General features: G+C 36.4%; 1 protein-coding gene across 2 annotated transcripts in view; it reads right to left on the bottom strand.

The window, feature by feature from the left end:
* Positions 1-5770: 5770 nt before the first annotated feature.
* Positions 5771-17123, bottom strand: part of Atg10 (Autophagy-related 10) — a 656137-nt gene continuing 644784 nt past the window's right edge. Inside the window, exons 8-9 of one of the 2 annotated variants that reach the window (XR_011329775.1) lie at positions 6972-7191; positions 5771-6749 (exon numbers count right to left, since the gene is read on the bottom strand). The gene's annotated coding sequence lies outside the window, so the exon portion shown is untranslated. The remainder of the gene's footprint in view (positions 6750-6971; positions 7192-17123) is intronic. The other variant, XR_011329776.1, reaches the window with a different exon arrangement.

Raw genomic sequence — 17123 nt, 5'->3', positions numbered from 1 at the left:
TGCGACCATTACTGATCTATTGTGATAACCCCCAAACTAAGCGCAACAGCACCTCGCAACTGAGCTAAGGCTGGGTTACCGACCTGTGATCGGAAAAATCTTGGTGAATATGTTAATGGAGGGTTGACGAAAAGCTGTCGATGGCTATATTGGGATAAGTGGAGTATCTCGAGAGGGTAACAGGAGTACCTCGAGAAAACCCTAATCGCTACCTCGTTCTCTACAAGTAGTATCAGTATAGAATTTTCAATGAAAAATTCCAGGCCTAACCGTGATTCGAACTTGGACCGCTTGCATGATGTTCTACACCACGCAGCCATATGGACAGTGCCATGGCCTTACTTAAGCAGACCAATATCGTCAAAATAGTTGTTACTATGGATACACATATTGTATAAGTAACCAATAAGCTTGTTTCTTTGCGGAATGTAGATCAACGAACCTAACCTTTCAGACTTCCGACCTCAAATATTGGTATTATATTGTATTTTATTTTGTTAATTTTATACGAAATATTCGAAGCATTTTTGCCTCATAATTTGACAGTGTACACCACCTCCCTTCCGAATTGTATGCAAAGAGACAAAAATCCTTGCACACAACGCTGCTCCTTGGTGGCGGGGCATCAGATAGCTCAGAGGCATGTGTCAGGAAGAAGATAGGAAAATGGTAGCTAAAATTACATGCAAAAGGGTTTTAGTATTAGATTACAACGGAAATTGACAAAGTAAGCATTTTAGTTGTAGATTCGCGCATTAACGCAGGGTGGCAATTACAGAGAGCGACAGCAGGGTTACCAACCAATGTTTCAGGGCTGATATTGGATAAAAGAAAGGAAGGGTCGCTAAGTTCGTAAACGAATACAAAAAAAATAGAGCGGTTAGACGCAAGTTTTCGACAACGTGACGAGAAGCCTGTTGTAATATAACTTCATATAGATTACGTAGTAAATGAATGCGAAGTTGGTATAACTGAGAATGTTTGACTTTTTATAGTCATAGATAAACTACAGGTTGAATTGCCATTGTTGTGATTTTATTGTTGTTAAATTTATTTACTTTACTGTCGATGAAAGCGTAATGGAACGGAGAAAAATTCTCTCCGGCGCCGGGATTTGAACCCGGGTTTTCAGCTCTACGTGCTGATGCTTTATCCACTAAGCCACACCGGATACCACCCCGGCGTCGGACAGAATCGTCTCAGTTTTAAGTTCCAACTCTTGGCTTCCCTCTAGTGGCCGCCCTCTGCACTACGTCATAGATGTCTATGAACGAAGGACTGAAGTCCACACATGTGCTGAGGTGCACTCGTTATGAGTGACTAGTGTGCACCCCAGTAATCGAACCCACGTCCGAACGCAACTCCGGATCGGCAGGCAAGCGCCTCAGACGACTGAGCTACGCTGGTGGCGAGTGGAAAGTGGCAACCCGACAATCACAACTAAACTATTATTTTTACATACTAATTTAATCATGTGTGAATAAATATTTGTTGATATTAATAAAGACTTATCCACATAATAGGTCTATACGTAATACAATACTTAAGGGATATGTACAAATTTTGATAACAGTAGTTTTAATCATTTCTCAGAAGAAGAAAAAAAAGGATCATATGTTTGTAAAATATTAAGTAAAAAATCTGACCTAAATTTCTTATTTGGCATAAATGTACGAGCGACCTATTACAAAGATAATTTTAGGACATGACAATACTGTAACAATAAACCCCCATAATGATATTCTTTTAATGTACGCACAGAAAATTCTTCATTTCAAACCCAAAAACCGAAAATGTCATTTTTGGTAATCTACACTACCCAGATTCTTTAAGAAATATTGAAATAAATATTGTAGTTTGTACAACTAGTTACAGCAATTCTTTGAATAGAGAAACTTATGGAACTATTGGTAATTGTCTAAAATATGTTATATGATATACGTCAGAAATGATTTTAATTTGTTCGTAAATTTGCTACACTTGGCTTAGCTGTCTCGTTTCGCAAACATGCATACTCACGAAATAAACCCACACTTTTAGCTCTTGTGTCAGAAGTATATCATTGTAAGGAATGTCCAAAACATGAATTTTGGGTGAAAATCTCAAAATGTACTTTTCAGCACAACAATAATCTTGTTTCACGTTTCTTAAAGACCTGATAATATAGCCTAAACATGACGGGCGATTATGGTACACTAATAACGGACACTAAAATTCAAGGCTTTCCGCGACCCTAGCGCCATGAAGATGAACAGTCCCTTTATTCCAGATCATTATTTCTGGATCATACGTAACGACAATGACGTACGAAGTGATATAGGCCTGCACACTAACTGTGCATATCTGCGTCGATCGGAGACTCGTCAACAGCTTCATGAACAATGTTCTCCAAATCGTTTTAGCTGCTGTAGTTGGATTATGTATCAATTCAGTCAATCGCCTGCGGTTTATGAATGTATCCCTCGTCACTGTTACAGGCATGTTACCATAACGACACATTTTGCATTTTAATTAGCTGTCACTTCCTGGGGATTGGCTGCTGCACAAATACGCCATACCACCTCAATCACCCGCCTTTAATTGAACACTAAGGTAGAGTTAATCTTCGTTCATTGCAGCATTGCGTTTGCGAACACATATTCGTAAAATTGACGGACTAATGTTGGAGGAAACAGCATATTTTACTTTTAAAATACCCACTAAATTCATCATTAGAATAACTGGATAAAACGTAAGTATACCGAAAGTAAAACATCGATTAATACTGAAAGATTCGTTTTAACGATGGATAGTTCCATGGCAGCTGTAGGACTAAGAAGTTTGTGTTTATTGGAATAAGATGACGAGCGGATGTATGTGAAAGGTAACAAAAGAAATCTGACTTCTATGTTTATGTTTGCAGGACAGTACGTTTATGTGAAATGAATTTACAGTAGGCCTATGTTTATGTTTCATTCATTCATTCATAGTCTTCTGCCGAAGGATTTAGGTCCTTTACTGCAAACAGAGCATTCTCCAATCTTCTCTTTTCTCTGCTTCTTCTTCTCCGATGCAATTTATATATCTTAATGTTTTTTTATCATCTTATTCTGTATCATTTTCTAACCTGAACTTTTTCTCGCTCACCATTTCTTCCAGTGTATCCTTCAGTATGTTATTAAAGGTAAATAAATAAAATAATGAAAATGAATAAAAGAAATTTAAGGTGAAACATTACCGTGTAGTTATATTTTTAGTTTTTTCTAATATTTTATAAAGCTAAAGGTTTGATAAAGAAATGTTTCAGACAAAAGTTTTTTCTTCTTGCGTAATATCAGAATCTGATGAAAAAGTTTGGTTTCTCATTCAGAAAAAGTTTGGTTTCTCATTCAGAAAACTAACCAAATCCTAAAATGATCTTGCTAACCTCCACCAAATAAAAAATAAGTAATACCATCATTTTTACCCTTTAAACGAAGAAACGGTAATTAAAAATTTTCTTAATTCTACAGAAGAACTAGACCAAACGAGGAACCATATTTTAACAATATGCGTACTACGAATAGTATACAGTACTAAGCACGTGGTTTTACTTTCTGGTACCCAATACTTTTCACAGAATAACTAAGAATTATTCACTTATTTGTACGTACATAGTAGGTCCTAATGAATTGATGTATCGCCGCCATATTGTCCACATCAAACGTCACAAGCGAATGTATCACCATTTACGCGATTTTAATTATTTCGAAATATGACTTCATTCGAAAATAATCTCTATCTTCACTCGCACTAAAAATGCTTTCTTGCTGGTGCTGTCCAGGCCCCCAAATACGCACCATCCGTGAAATATGTACCTCCACTGGCACTAAAAATGTTTTGTTGCTGATAAGATCCAGCCCCCGAACACCATTGTTCAGAAATTTTCACCTGGACCTCTCGAGCAAACATATCTCAACACCATGTGCCATGAAGGCGTGAATAGTCCTGTTATTCTGTGGAAAGTATTGGATACCGCTGGGACGTAAAACCAAAGCTTAGGCCGGTATTCATAGTCGAGATAAGTCATACTTATATATAAGTCGAACTTAAATCTCGTCTCAATTGGAGATTTCGGTCCAAATAAGTCGTACTTATTATAAGTCGTGATTATTTTATAAGCTTTACTTTACAAAGTCTGACTTCATGAAGTTGAACTTATTGCAATTCATAGTGACTCAAGTGCGACTTATGTTATGAAATAAGTTAAACTTTATCAAGTCAAGGGAACCCCTGACTTAAGTTATGTCAGTTTTAACCTAAAAATTAATAACGTTTATGAAGAACTGGCGAAGAAAGTTATTGGAATGTAGGAAATTTGCGCCTAAAAGCGTTACTTGCGAAACGTAATGGGTCGCTTTGAGTTTTATAATGATCTTGAATTCAAAACGAGGTTTCGTTTTCGCAAAAGGACGGTTTTAGAATCAATACTTCGAAAATGTAAAGAACTCTAGCAAAACCGAGATAGCGAGGTTTGCCAGTTCTTCTAGTACTTCTTGTTTGCTTGAGATTTTATACACGGAAAACTTTGAAATAAGTTTAATATTCTTAAAATATAGCCATAACTGTAGTCTGTAATATACTGTATGAGGTATTCAATATATAGATGAGGTTAGGCTTCTTTAATATGCATGAAATTGAAGTATTGTTAAGATTAAATTCCCTTATCCCGTCATTTTAAATTAAATTATTATGTATTAATAAAATGAATGGAAAACAAAGCCTTCTTGCTGTTATACTTACTTACAAATGGCTTTCAGTGAACCAGGAGGTTCATTGCTCCCTCATATAAGCCCGCCATCGGTCCCTATCGTAAGCAAGATTAATCCAGTCCTATCATCATATCCCAACTCCTTCAAATCCATTTTAATATCCTCCCATCTACGTATCGGCCTCCCCAAAGGCCTTTTTCCCCTCAAGTCTTCCAAATAACACTTTGTACACATTTCTGGATTCACCTATACGTGCTACATGCCCTGCTCATCTCTTTCCATGAATAAAAAGTCCTGTTCCTAATTGGTGATTATTATTTCCTTCCCCATAGTACAAGTAATGGTGATTATTATTTCCTTCCCCATAGTACAAGTAATCTCCTATTGGTGATAGGCCATTCTCATCTAATCTAACTCCTGTAGTCCCACAAAGTCTATTCTATATCTACTCGTAGCTAGTTATATTGCTACTAATGTTACCCCTCCTCTTCTATAAAGACTCGTGGCATTCCAAGTACCAAATCTCACAACCTTATTCTTTTGCTGTGGTCGTGCCAAAGAATCAATCCCATTTCGAGGCTTGTGTTGGGGTTCCGTAACAAGCTCTTTTTTACTGTGGGTTGTTAGCCCTTTGCCAAACCCCCAAGCTGGAGGACCACCCCTTATCGGCTGTCCGCGACTGCTTAGTCAATATATTCGCAGCTACCATTCCCGGTGGTTCAAAGTTTCAAACGAGCGTAGAGCTCACTGATCATGCAACCACAGTAACCAATTAAGTTTTCTTACTGTCATAATAAAAATAAATAAATTGTAAAATGTAAGAAGTTGTGGAAATATCGGCTTGACACTTTATAAAATTTATAGATACAATACAGCCGACAAAAGAGACGAGAATTAATGTAGCGGAGACAAAATTTGAGATTTGGAAGGTGAGATTTACTTTTCTCTCGGTTAGTTTAAGAAACAAACTCGAGAATGTCCCAAATATAAATTGTTACCTGTGCAGTGCTTCACAATTTGAGTTCGGAGAGAAATGACAACTTACAAGATGATGATCCAGATGTAACGATTCTTCTTATGAACCTGTGCCTGTTACATCACCTGTACAGCAAACTTCGGTTTGGCTTTCAGGAAGAACTGATTAACAGTGTGTTTAGGAGGCATGATGACAAAATGTAAATAAATTTCATCATTAGTGTTCATGTATTTCACCGAATAAAATATTTATTCATTTATGTGATTTACCAAAACATTTAAACTTGAGACAATTTGTAATATCAACAATGAATACTATGAAGTTTTAAACAATAACCGATTGATGTATTTTATAGCAGTCCCAGTTTCATTATGGACAAGCGGCATTTGTTTGTGAGCTTCTGATCTCAGTTGCATTATTGACTTGTAAAAAGTAATAATAATTACTCTAACCACCTGACCCACTTTAAATATGTGCGGCATTGCCAAGTCTAGTCTTTTTCCGTGGTGTCTAAACCTAGAAAAAAATATTTAATATTCTAATTGTTGCTACCATTAACTAAGATCCGGCAACAACGAGGCACTCTCAGTGAAGTGACAAAGAGCTAAATGGCAGTTAAAGCGCGTGCCGTTTCGATTTCAATGACTTGAACAACAATATTGACGCGATAACGAAAATCTTTTACATGCCACTTGTCTGTAATGAAATACAGTAGGCTCCTAGTCTCTACTATACTATAATAATTATGCTTAGCTATGTCAACAATATCCAATCTTTGAGCTTTTGTATTTTTTGCTAGATCAATATCAATAAGTTGTTCACGCAACACAATTTCCGCAGATTCTACTTCTAATTTTGCCTTCATTCTTTTTAAATGAAATAATTAATTTCCTTCAAAACTGCATTCCTGCGCTTTCTTGTGTGATCTGCTAATGCTGCTGGAGTTGCCGTTACTGTTGTTTCAACTGCAATTGAGTTGGATGGTCCAGCAGTAGAGGAGGTTACGTCCTTGGAAGGATTTGGTGTTTCCTCTGCGAACACAACTGCAATTTAAACAATATGTATGTCAACTGGCTAATTATTTTGTGAAGAATTTATTCTTCCTCATTCTATCACTTGTTAGGTTTAGTTACCTATTACGGACTCTCTTCATGTAAATAAATATGATTTGACAATTTTCTTTATTAACAAACAATAGCTAATAGGCTAAGAAAGAAATTAAATGTTCAAGAAAGAATGTTGAATGTAACACTGCTTAGGCCTACCTTTTAGTTCACTCGCAATCATATCGGAGTCAACCGCTCCCGGAACTTGGACTATTGTGCGAGGATTATTTGTGCTACAGGTGGATCAATGTCCTTCATATTTTTACTAGAAGATCACCTCGTGTAGCCAACACTATTTGACGTTCTTTGGTTAAAGCATTTTATAGGTTGCATTTGATGTTCGTCCATAGTAGCCTATCCGTAGTTGTTTTCCAAATCTCTGTAATCATTATAACCAAATTACAATAAAATTTCCATCTTCGCATAAACGAACTTCATAATTTCTTTCTTTATGTTATAATATACACTTTTCAAAGAAAATATTGTATTAGGCTTACTGGTTATTTGTAAGAAGTCGTCGCTGAACGATTCACATCGTTTATAGTTCACTTCTAGGGTATTGTTACACAAGATGGATGCACTGAACGATTCACACCATTTATAGTTCACTTCTGTGAACGATTCCATTGTCTATTGTTACACAACACACTAAACCTGGAGTAATTTAAGCTTATTAATCAAATAAATAATTCTACTTACTGTTTTTTATATGCTCACCTGTATGTAATTTCTATTTTATACATATTTCATTGTTATTTTCCATCCGAAGATCATTAAGAACGATGAATATTACTTAATATCTCCTATCTTTCTTCAAATAGTGTTTATATGCTATGTTAATTTCATTTCTTTTCATAAGTTAACAATGATGCACATTGGGAGCAACTTATAAGAAATTATTTTCCTACACAATCCACGCTATATTCACGTTGTTTTGGAATTATTAATCGAAGATGGTTTGCTTATTGTTTATTACACGCACATTTGTATGTAATATCTATTCCATACGGTTTTTTTTTTATCCCCCGATCATTAAGAATGGTGAATATTGTTCATGCTTGTTTCTTGTATTTCTTAAAATAATGTTATGTGGCATGTTAGTTTTTATTTGTCGTTATTTACGTAAAAATGATACGCCAAAAAATAAAAAATAATAATAATTTCGTACTCACTCCACATCCTATGTATTCACATTTGTTTTTCAGTGATTTATTAAAGAATGTACCGGTATTTAAAAGACTAATAATTTAGAAACATGTTACATAAATCATCCTTGTGCCAAAAGAGAATGCTCCCTGGACCAAACTGTCGTATTTTGCAGTGGTCGTCAGTACTCGCTGAAATGGGTAATAATAATGTAATAAAATAATGTTGTACGTAGCATTTAGAAACATGTTACATAAATCATCCTTGTGCCATAAGAGAATGCTCCCTGGACCAAATTATCGTATTTTGCAGTGGTCGTCAGTACTCGCTGAAATGGGTAATAATATAATATAATTGTTTTGCACGTAGCAAGTGGGGCTGCAAGCCCTGATGATGATCCTACGTGTAGCACATGATGTAAAAAGCGGGGTATCGGGGCTACAAGCCTTGATGATGATCCGACGTGTAGCACATGATGTAAAAAGCAGGGTATCGGGGCTCCAAGCCCCGATGATGATCCGATGTGTAGCACATGATGTAAAAAGAGGGGTATCGGGGCTGCAAGCCCCGATGATGATCCGACGTGTAACACATGACGTAGAAAGCGGGGTATCGGGGCTGCAAGCCCCGATGATGATCCGACATGTAGCACATGATGAAAAAAGCGGGGTATCGGGGCTGCAAGCCCCGATGATGATCTGACGTGTAGCACATGATGAAAAAAGCGGGGTATCGGGGCTGCAAGCCCCGATGATGATCCGACATGTAGCACATGATGAAAAAAGCGGGGTATCGGGGCTGCAAGCCCCGATGATGATCTGACTTGTAGCACATGATGAAAAAAAGCGGGGTGTCGGGGCTGCAAGCCCCGATGATGATCCGACATGTAGCACATGATGAAAAAAGAGGGGTAGCAGCCCCGATGATGATCTGACTTGTAGCACATGATGAAAAAAAGCGGGGTGTCGGGCACTTAAAAGTGCCTTTTCGAAAGCATGGTGATGCGCATTTGACAAACGCAGTGTACGTACTTTCTAATAATCCCTTTTTATTTTTCGTTATTTACGTAAAAATGATGCGCCAAAAAATAATAATACTTTCGTACTCACTCCACTTCCTATATTTACATTTGTTTTTCAGTGATTTATTAAAGAATGTACCGGTATTTAAAAGACTAATAATTTAGAAACATGTTACATAAATCATCCTTGTGCCAAAAGACAATGCTTCCTGGACCAAATTATCGTATTTTGCAGTGGTCGTCAGTGCTCGCTGAAATGGGTAATAATATAATATAATTATGTTGTACGTAGCAAGATCGATTATTCAATTGATAGGATACTTTATGAGGTTGTCATGACAGAGATATCTATTGTCAATTGCTTTTATTTGTCAGAAGGCCTTGACTGACGGGTATATAAGGACCGGCGCTCTTAGTGGTGGAGGTCGGGGTTTGGGATGGCTCACAAGTAACAAGGGAGAGAGACACCTAGTATTTTAAAGATTTATATCGTTCACTAGATGAGTTGATTCAACTAACCTGGAAATAATGTGAATCGTTCAGCGACGACTTCTTGTAAATAACCGGCTTATTTATATGTTCCACAATATAATATATCGACGAATTGAATTCTTCTGCAATCTTCTGTCTTCAAAAAACTGCGTCGGTCTTCTTATTCTCTACAATCTTTGAATATTTTAGAATAATCTCCTTCAATACAAGAATCTTTCTGTACATAACTAAAATATTTTCTTTTCTTCTTTCCGTACATACATCAATTATTTTATTGTATCCTACAGAAACTATGCATACAAATTTAGAGACAAAAGAAAATCGACTGTCTGATTTACATTGTCGTGATAATGGCCTTGCAATTTCTCATACCAATAAGTTCGACTTATTTGTATACACATGTTACACTTATTCAGTGAAACTTTACAAAGTACGACTTATTAGCCGACTATGAATACCGTAATCATATAAGTTAAGATTTTCCAATAAGTATAACTTAACAAAGTCATACTTATTGAACAAATAAGTCACTGACTATGAATACCGGCCTTAGTACTCTATACTACTCGTAGTATGTACATGTTAAAGAAAAAATTGTGCCCCCTTTGGTTTGGTTCTTCTGTAGAATTACCAAATTGTTATTTTCTTCTCGCTAACGCGTTGTTTTCGAGATAAGCAGTTGGAAAGATTAGAAAGAAACTTCCCGTATACCAAAAACAACTGTTTCACTATGAGGATTGTTAATGATGTGAATTTTCGTGAAAACTTGGAATCGACAATTATTGTGCAGCGTTACGATTCTTTCTCTTTTGCATAATAGTTGGTGTAACGAGGTAGTAACACAGCCTCTTCCGCATGAATGAGAACGCAGACGGACGACAAAGATCCGTTACATAAGACTACGTGCAACTGCCATCCCTTCAGATGTTATAGGAAGTAATTATCACTTCGCTAGTGATAACAGATAGAAATCGAGGCATATATCACTTCTTGACTACGTCCGCGGAATATAATCAAGATTCCATTCCCTTCATGCACAGTTTAAAAAGAGGAACTTTTTTTTCTTGTCAGCGACTGCTGTAAGAAAACTTGGACGGGTTTAATCCAGCGAGCGAGCGAGGCACGTAGCCAAGAATTGACCAGGCGGTTTTAGCCACACTGTCTATATGGAGGAAGGCTAAAGGCCATAAGGGGGCGAAGCGAAAGGGATGGGGCACGCTGCCAAGAAACTGACCCTTATTATTTATACAATGCAAACGTGTGTTTTAGAGAACATGGCTTTTCAAAATATGGACTATCCTATCCGGGCTGTGTTGGACTGGGATATACAATATGGACTGCATAACCCAGAGGGAAGGAAAGACCGCAGAGCGGCAAGACTGGCGAGCAGCGGGAAGAAGGCGGAGCTTCGCTGAGGGAGAAAGTGGGCTATCTAATCAAATATCATGCGAGATGAACGTCTGACCTCAGAAAAAAATTAAACAGACAATATTATAGTGCTGATCAGCATATCGGTAAGAGCATAATAACTTCTCTATGTGTGCACCAATTTTTAAGAACCTTGGTACACTCATGTCATGCTAAGAAATATGTTTTCAGTCTGAATCGAGGCACAAATGAGTCATTTTGATTCTTTAACAATAATTATTTCAATGTAACCCACCAGTAATATAGGCCTAATATACTGTTTATAAAGTTTAATAATAATAATAATAATAATAATAATAATAATAATTATTATTATTATTATTATTATTATTATATCCCATCGTACTGGAAACTAGTTGAGAGATTTATTTTAGACTAGTTTCCTTCAAGTTTATTACGCATACCAAATAAACAATAATACAATGTATTATAATACTACACAATACAGTCACGTATCTTAACATGATACTTGTTTACTCACGAGATTTATAATATAACATACAGTAATAAAGAATGACTAATCGATTGAAAAAAGTCAGTATTTTCCTACATTTAGTCTGTCTTCAATTACACAACGAAGAAAATGATATCCAAGATAAGAAAATATAAAAGATTATGTGCTAACATAGAGAAATCTGAAATATATGCAGCAAATGAAATTAGTTTAAAGTGAAAATATTTGTAGTATTAAGTGATCTATAATGAACCGAAAGTTTGACGATTAGCGCAAGGAGGGAAAAGAGACTGCGTGTACAAAGATTAGATTTTGAAATCCCGTAGACCTACTGAAGTGAAACGAGCTAAGGAATTGTCATGTTAGGTCGAAAATGTTTAGCTTAGGTGGAAAAATAAACGGTTACTGAAATCGATGGCTATATTATGAGGAAAAAGTGACAATCGATTTAGACCTTCAATTCATAAACCAAATTGAAAAATAAATTTCGAACGACCGAAAGAAAGATGCGTGCACAATACTGGAGTCGAATAAGTATTTTCGGTCCAATCCTTGAAGGAAAACTACAAGTAGAAAGAGCAAAGGTCGAAAAGAGGAGGAGGAAAAGTAGAATTAGAAAAAATAGCATAAATGAGAATAAAAGCAAAAAAAAAAAAAGGAAAATAATAAGAGTACGGTAACAATAAAAATTACAAGAATAAGAATAACAAGAAAAATAAGGGAAAGAATAAGAGGAACAATAAAAATAATTAGACTCAAGTCTGATTGAGCCATATCATATTGTGTTAGATAATGAATAAGAAAATTTGTTTTGAACAAACGTGAACTGCGATTGCGGACTCAGGCACGAGTTCCATAGCTGACTGTGAGTCCGAAAATCGTTCGGCGGCGCGAGCCGAGGCTTTTTCTTGCGCTGTTCAAATCGTTTTACTCGCTCGGTGCTGGTGATATTTAGCTTGTTCGGTTCCTTTTCACCTGCTCTTGTCTGCTGTTAAGATTTTCGCCATTTCTTGTTAGGTTCATTAGCGATAATTCGTGGCATCTTTAAAATGTAAACCTTATATTTTCTTTTTCAGAATAAAAATATACTTACATAAAATTAATTTCGCGTTGAAAAAAATTAATTCGTCTTTTAATAGATAGAGGTTTACATGTCTCCGAGAACTTTACAGCAATTATAAGAATATGTTACGTCAACCGGATGCCGAGAGAACCTGAGTAGAGTGGTCGAAAAATTACATAATTCTTGGGCGTCGACGGAGGTTGAGGGAGGGGAGATGCGCGCGACTTCGTTGTGCATTACTGTTATGGGAGTCGTTCCTCTATAATATTATTATCATCATTGTAAGTCTATTAGTTAGGCCTACTTATAAAGGTTTTCGCTATAACAACCATTAATTGTGTTAAACGCATAGCCCAAAGTGCAGCCCCTATTCTGACCCGAGTTCTTAGGCGCAGTCCAATGTCAAAACACAAAGGCTTCGTATTATGTACGTTGACACAGGCGCAATGTTTCCATGTAGAATACGCCTGAGGGGTTTGCTGAGTTAGAACGAGACTACAGTGTTCTCTTTTTTTCAAGATTTGATTTATCTCTGACAATCTTTACATTGGCTACGATGATAAGAGAGGTAAGAAATGGAAGGCATAGGGGCTTAACTTTGAAGTTCTGATTTCGTTCAAATTTCTCTAAACTTAAAAAATGTGTATTATCCTAGCAGAACTTGTAATTCTGAATCAAATGGCAGTGAAATGAGCTCTGTACAATATGTCTCCTCGAAGTCGTGGTTGTTTACTGGAGCGTTACACAATGTTTTCACACTGACTATATTGTCGCTACCCCACCATGACTCATCGCTCGGACTGCACATGTCAGAAATGTTCGTCCCTGTACTCTAAAGCACTGCGTGTTCAGTTCAAAGTATGTCATGTGTCGCTGTATGTCGTCATGTGGCTAGCCGGTTAGCCTAGAGAATTCAATCTTCCTACACTCCCGCAGAGGCGTATTACCTAAATGCGAGAGAAGTTGCCTAGCAAGTACGGCGTTCATTCTGAAGTACGCAGAGTCCGTGGATACCCACGGACTCTGGAAATACGTACCGATACGTGCGGTAACGCCGGCAGTGGCAGGAATGGAAACTGTTTGGAAACACGTACTGAGATGAGTTTTTTTCTTACTGTCGGGATATGGCGAGAGGGTTAAGACGATTACTTACGTATTTGTTGACATTAACTTGGACGGTCTACATGGACACGGAGCATTTGATTTGTGTTGTGGAATGTTGCGGTATGCAACGGATGATAACAAATACCCTGCGTACGACTTGCCCGCGAAAAACGCAGTTCGAAAGAGGTTATGGTAGCACACAGACCGTACAGACCGCCATCTGTTGCTACGACGTTCAAGTTATACCGTACACGTTCTCAAGTTCTGATTGAACGCCTTGATTAATAGGCAACTTCTCTAACATAAAAGCTGAAACTCACTTCAAATCGCTGACTCACAACAGTGACATCATGACACACTTTGAAATGAACACCCAGTACAATTATTTGGTTTATTTGGATATTTCTGGTATTAGTTTTCTCACAGTAGGAGTTTCTATTATCGTCTATTTTCGTTTGGCTTCCTATACGCAGTGCGAACAAAGATGTATTTCACGTCAATAAAGATGAGAAAGGCAAGAAGATGGACGTGAGGGAGGATCAGAAGAATTACAGGAAAGTTCAGAATAAGAAGGGGAGGAGGAGGAGGTGGAGGAGAAAGATAAAAAAGGAGATGACACAGCAGAAGCGGAGAACAAGAAGATTGAAAGGGAAAGAAGAAGGAATAAGTATAAGAAGAACTGCAATGAGCTCATAAACGAGAAAAGACTCGAGTGACTAAAAAGGAAGAGACAAGAAAGATACACAGAACTAAGAAGAAGAAGAAAAAGAAGAAGATGATGATGACAAGAAAAAGTCGGGGACAAAAAAGAGATGAACAAAAAAGAAGAATAAAAAAAGCAGGAACGGGTTTTCATTTCTTACACGAAGCACAAATTAATTCTTTACGAAAACAAGCTAACAGATGATAGGGCAACAAAGAAGCTAACGTGGAAAGGAAATGACAGAGCGAAATCTGCTTTGATTTGATGAGGTACCCTGATTCGAACCTCGGCCTCGCTCATGAATGCGGGATGCAGCGGATCGTATGGGGAAGAGAATTAGGAGCAGCAGAACTGGAAAAGAGAAACAACACAAGGCTTATTACGGAGAGGGAGGCGCTGCGAACAATAGCCACATCCACCTCCATAACTGCAAAACTGCTTTGGCCGCTAGAGGCGCTTTCAACCGAATTGATTCTCAACTGTTTCGTCCCCTTTCGACCTCAATCTTCTAGTTCATTATCCTGTCACCTCGGGGCGCTAGTAGCGATATTGTTGGGATGGGATCCTGTTATATGTACGCTGAGGGAAAAAATATATATACCATATAAAGTAACAAAAAAGATCCAGAAATTGAAGGAAAAATAAGGAAAATGCTTTTAGACATAAAATAAGAATTTGGAGGAAGTACAGAAGCATGTCAATGCAGAAGTGCTTTATATTATGGATTCTCGGCTTACAAAATCACAAGCGACAGATGGAAAATGTTTTCCTTTTCAAATAAAATAGGGCCGATCTTTAACTTGTAGTTTTGGAGTTCTTTTGATTTCAGTATTGAAAGAAACGCTGTTATGGAATTCATTAAATAGCCACAAACATAATGAGTACAATTTTTCAATATTGTAACATGATTATCATTTCAGAAAAAACAGTTATTGCAGAAATAATAATAATAATAATAATAATAATAATAATAATAATAATAATAATAATCTGGCTTTTCTTAATTTTATTTTTCGCTGGCCTTAGGTAAGAGGAAAGAAAATCTATATTAACTGAAAGCATTACATAGTGCAATATAACTTTTTTGGGCTTCTATATATAGTTTAGGTTCGCCGTCTTTTGGAAACCAATCCGGTAGAATATAAAAGAGGTGAAACGTCTTACAGTAAATAATGTAATATCATGCAGTGACAATTTGTAGTTGGAAATTAATAAAAGAATGTCATCTCGCATTTATAATGCCCTGTTGGCTTTCTTTTATATTCAATATGAAATTACAAGACATGTAGGGCTATATACAGTAGTTAGGACCTAAAAATTATACAGGTTTACATTACTACAAGTATCTTTACGTTCTAAATAAGTCGCAGAGCCATTTAAATTCCAAGTAAGGTAAGTCCCTTTTACTCAGAAATAGTTAAAACTACAGTTCTCAAATGTTGCTCACATCCCCTAAATACTGTGTTACAGATATGGGTAAGCTGTCATTAAAAATACAGTTGTTTCCATTTTATGCTTCACATGGTACATTTTTTTTATTAAAACTACCCAAGAAAAATAAGCTAAAGCTTAATAACATAGATAGGAGAAATGAGGAATGTGTGTACAAAATTTTCGGTTCTGAACTATTTTTAGTTTCAGAGATATGGGGCACATATGTAGTCAATGTTCGTATTTTATTTTTCCATACTAAATAATTTTAATCAACTTTAGTCTCTAGAAAGTTAAAAATTTGTGTCTTTATAAATTGTACCAACAAAGGCCAATGCGCTTCTGACATTATTGCCAAATAAAAAAGTAAAAATCCTTCTGAAGGAAGTAAAAAAGTCCCTTTCAGAATACCCACAGATCCCCAGAATGATCTTCGGGGACCCCACTAAAAGAATCTCTGCATTAGTCTGTATCAGCGGTTCCCAGTTATTTTTTTTTCAAAGGCCACATAGTGTTATTTGACATGGGCAAGGGGACAGAAATGAGCAATTAATACTCAAATGCTTGAGGAAAAAATTGTTTATATTTGGGGTTGATTAAAGTATTAAACAGTTTTTGGAGGTATCTAATATTATTAACATCGCCTTATATATTAAATAATTTTATTAGCAAACGTTTTTACATCTGTTTTACATTTAATTGAATCCATAACCTGTTAATGACAGAAATAAGTACGATATTCAGGGCAGATTTTATCTCAGTTAAGGCTGTAAGAGATAGTGGGTAATCTTAAAGTATCTTGAAAGTCATTGAAATATAATTCCGTAATTTTTTCATATTACTTATGTCAAAAAAGCTTGATTCACACCAGTAAGTTAATGCAAATATCGATACAACCTACAGTACAATGCAAGTGTCTTGCAAGTTTGAAAATTATCCACAAATTTGTCCAAAAATAAGTAATATTAGAATTAATCTCAAGTTATTCTGAATCCTAAATACCATGTAGTGAAACTGTAAACTACTTTTGTTTATCTCAGGTAACATTGATTTCAATCCCTCATAAATATTATTTATCTGAAGGGCGTAAAAATACCTGTGTAACAAATCACTTTTGTCATTAAAATGTGTTTAAGGAAATATCGAAGATTTTTACCGCTGGCCTTCTGTGCCCGAGGTTGCGGGTTCGAACCCGACCCAGGTCGATGGCATTTAAGTGTGCTTAAATGCGACAGGCTCATGTCACTAGATTTAGTGGCATGTAAAAGAACTCCTGCGGGACAAAACTACGGCACACCGGTGACGCTGATATAACCTCGGAAGTTGCGAGAGTCGTTAAATAAACCATAATAATAAAAAAAAAAAGATTTTTACCTAATTTCGAATTTTTGGAAAAGAAAAACTTATTACGAACGACATCATCTGACAGATTAGACTTCCGTTTGTGTTCCATAAAGTTTACTCTTCGG

Source organism: Periplaneta americana, chromosome 16 (genome assembly GCF_040183065.1).
Source record: "Periplaneta americana isolate PAMFEO1 chromosome 16, P.americana_PAMFEO1_priV1, whole genome shotgun sequence".
Classification (NCBI taxonomy): Eukaryota; Metazoa; Arthropoda; class Insecta; order Blattodea; family Blattidae; genus Periplaneta; species Periplaneta americana.
This window is presented reverse-complemented; position numbering and strand designations above follow the sequence as displayed.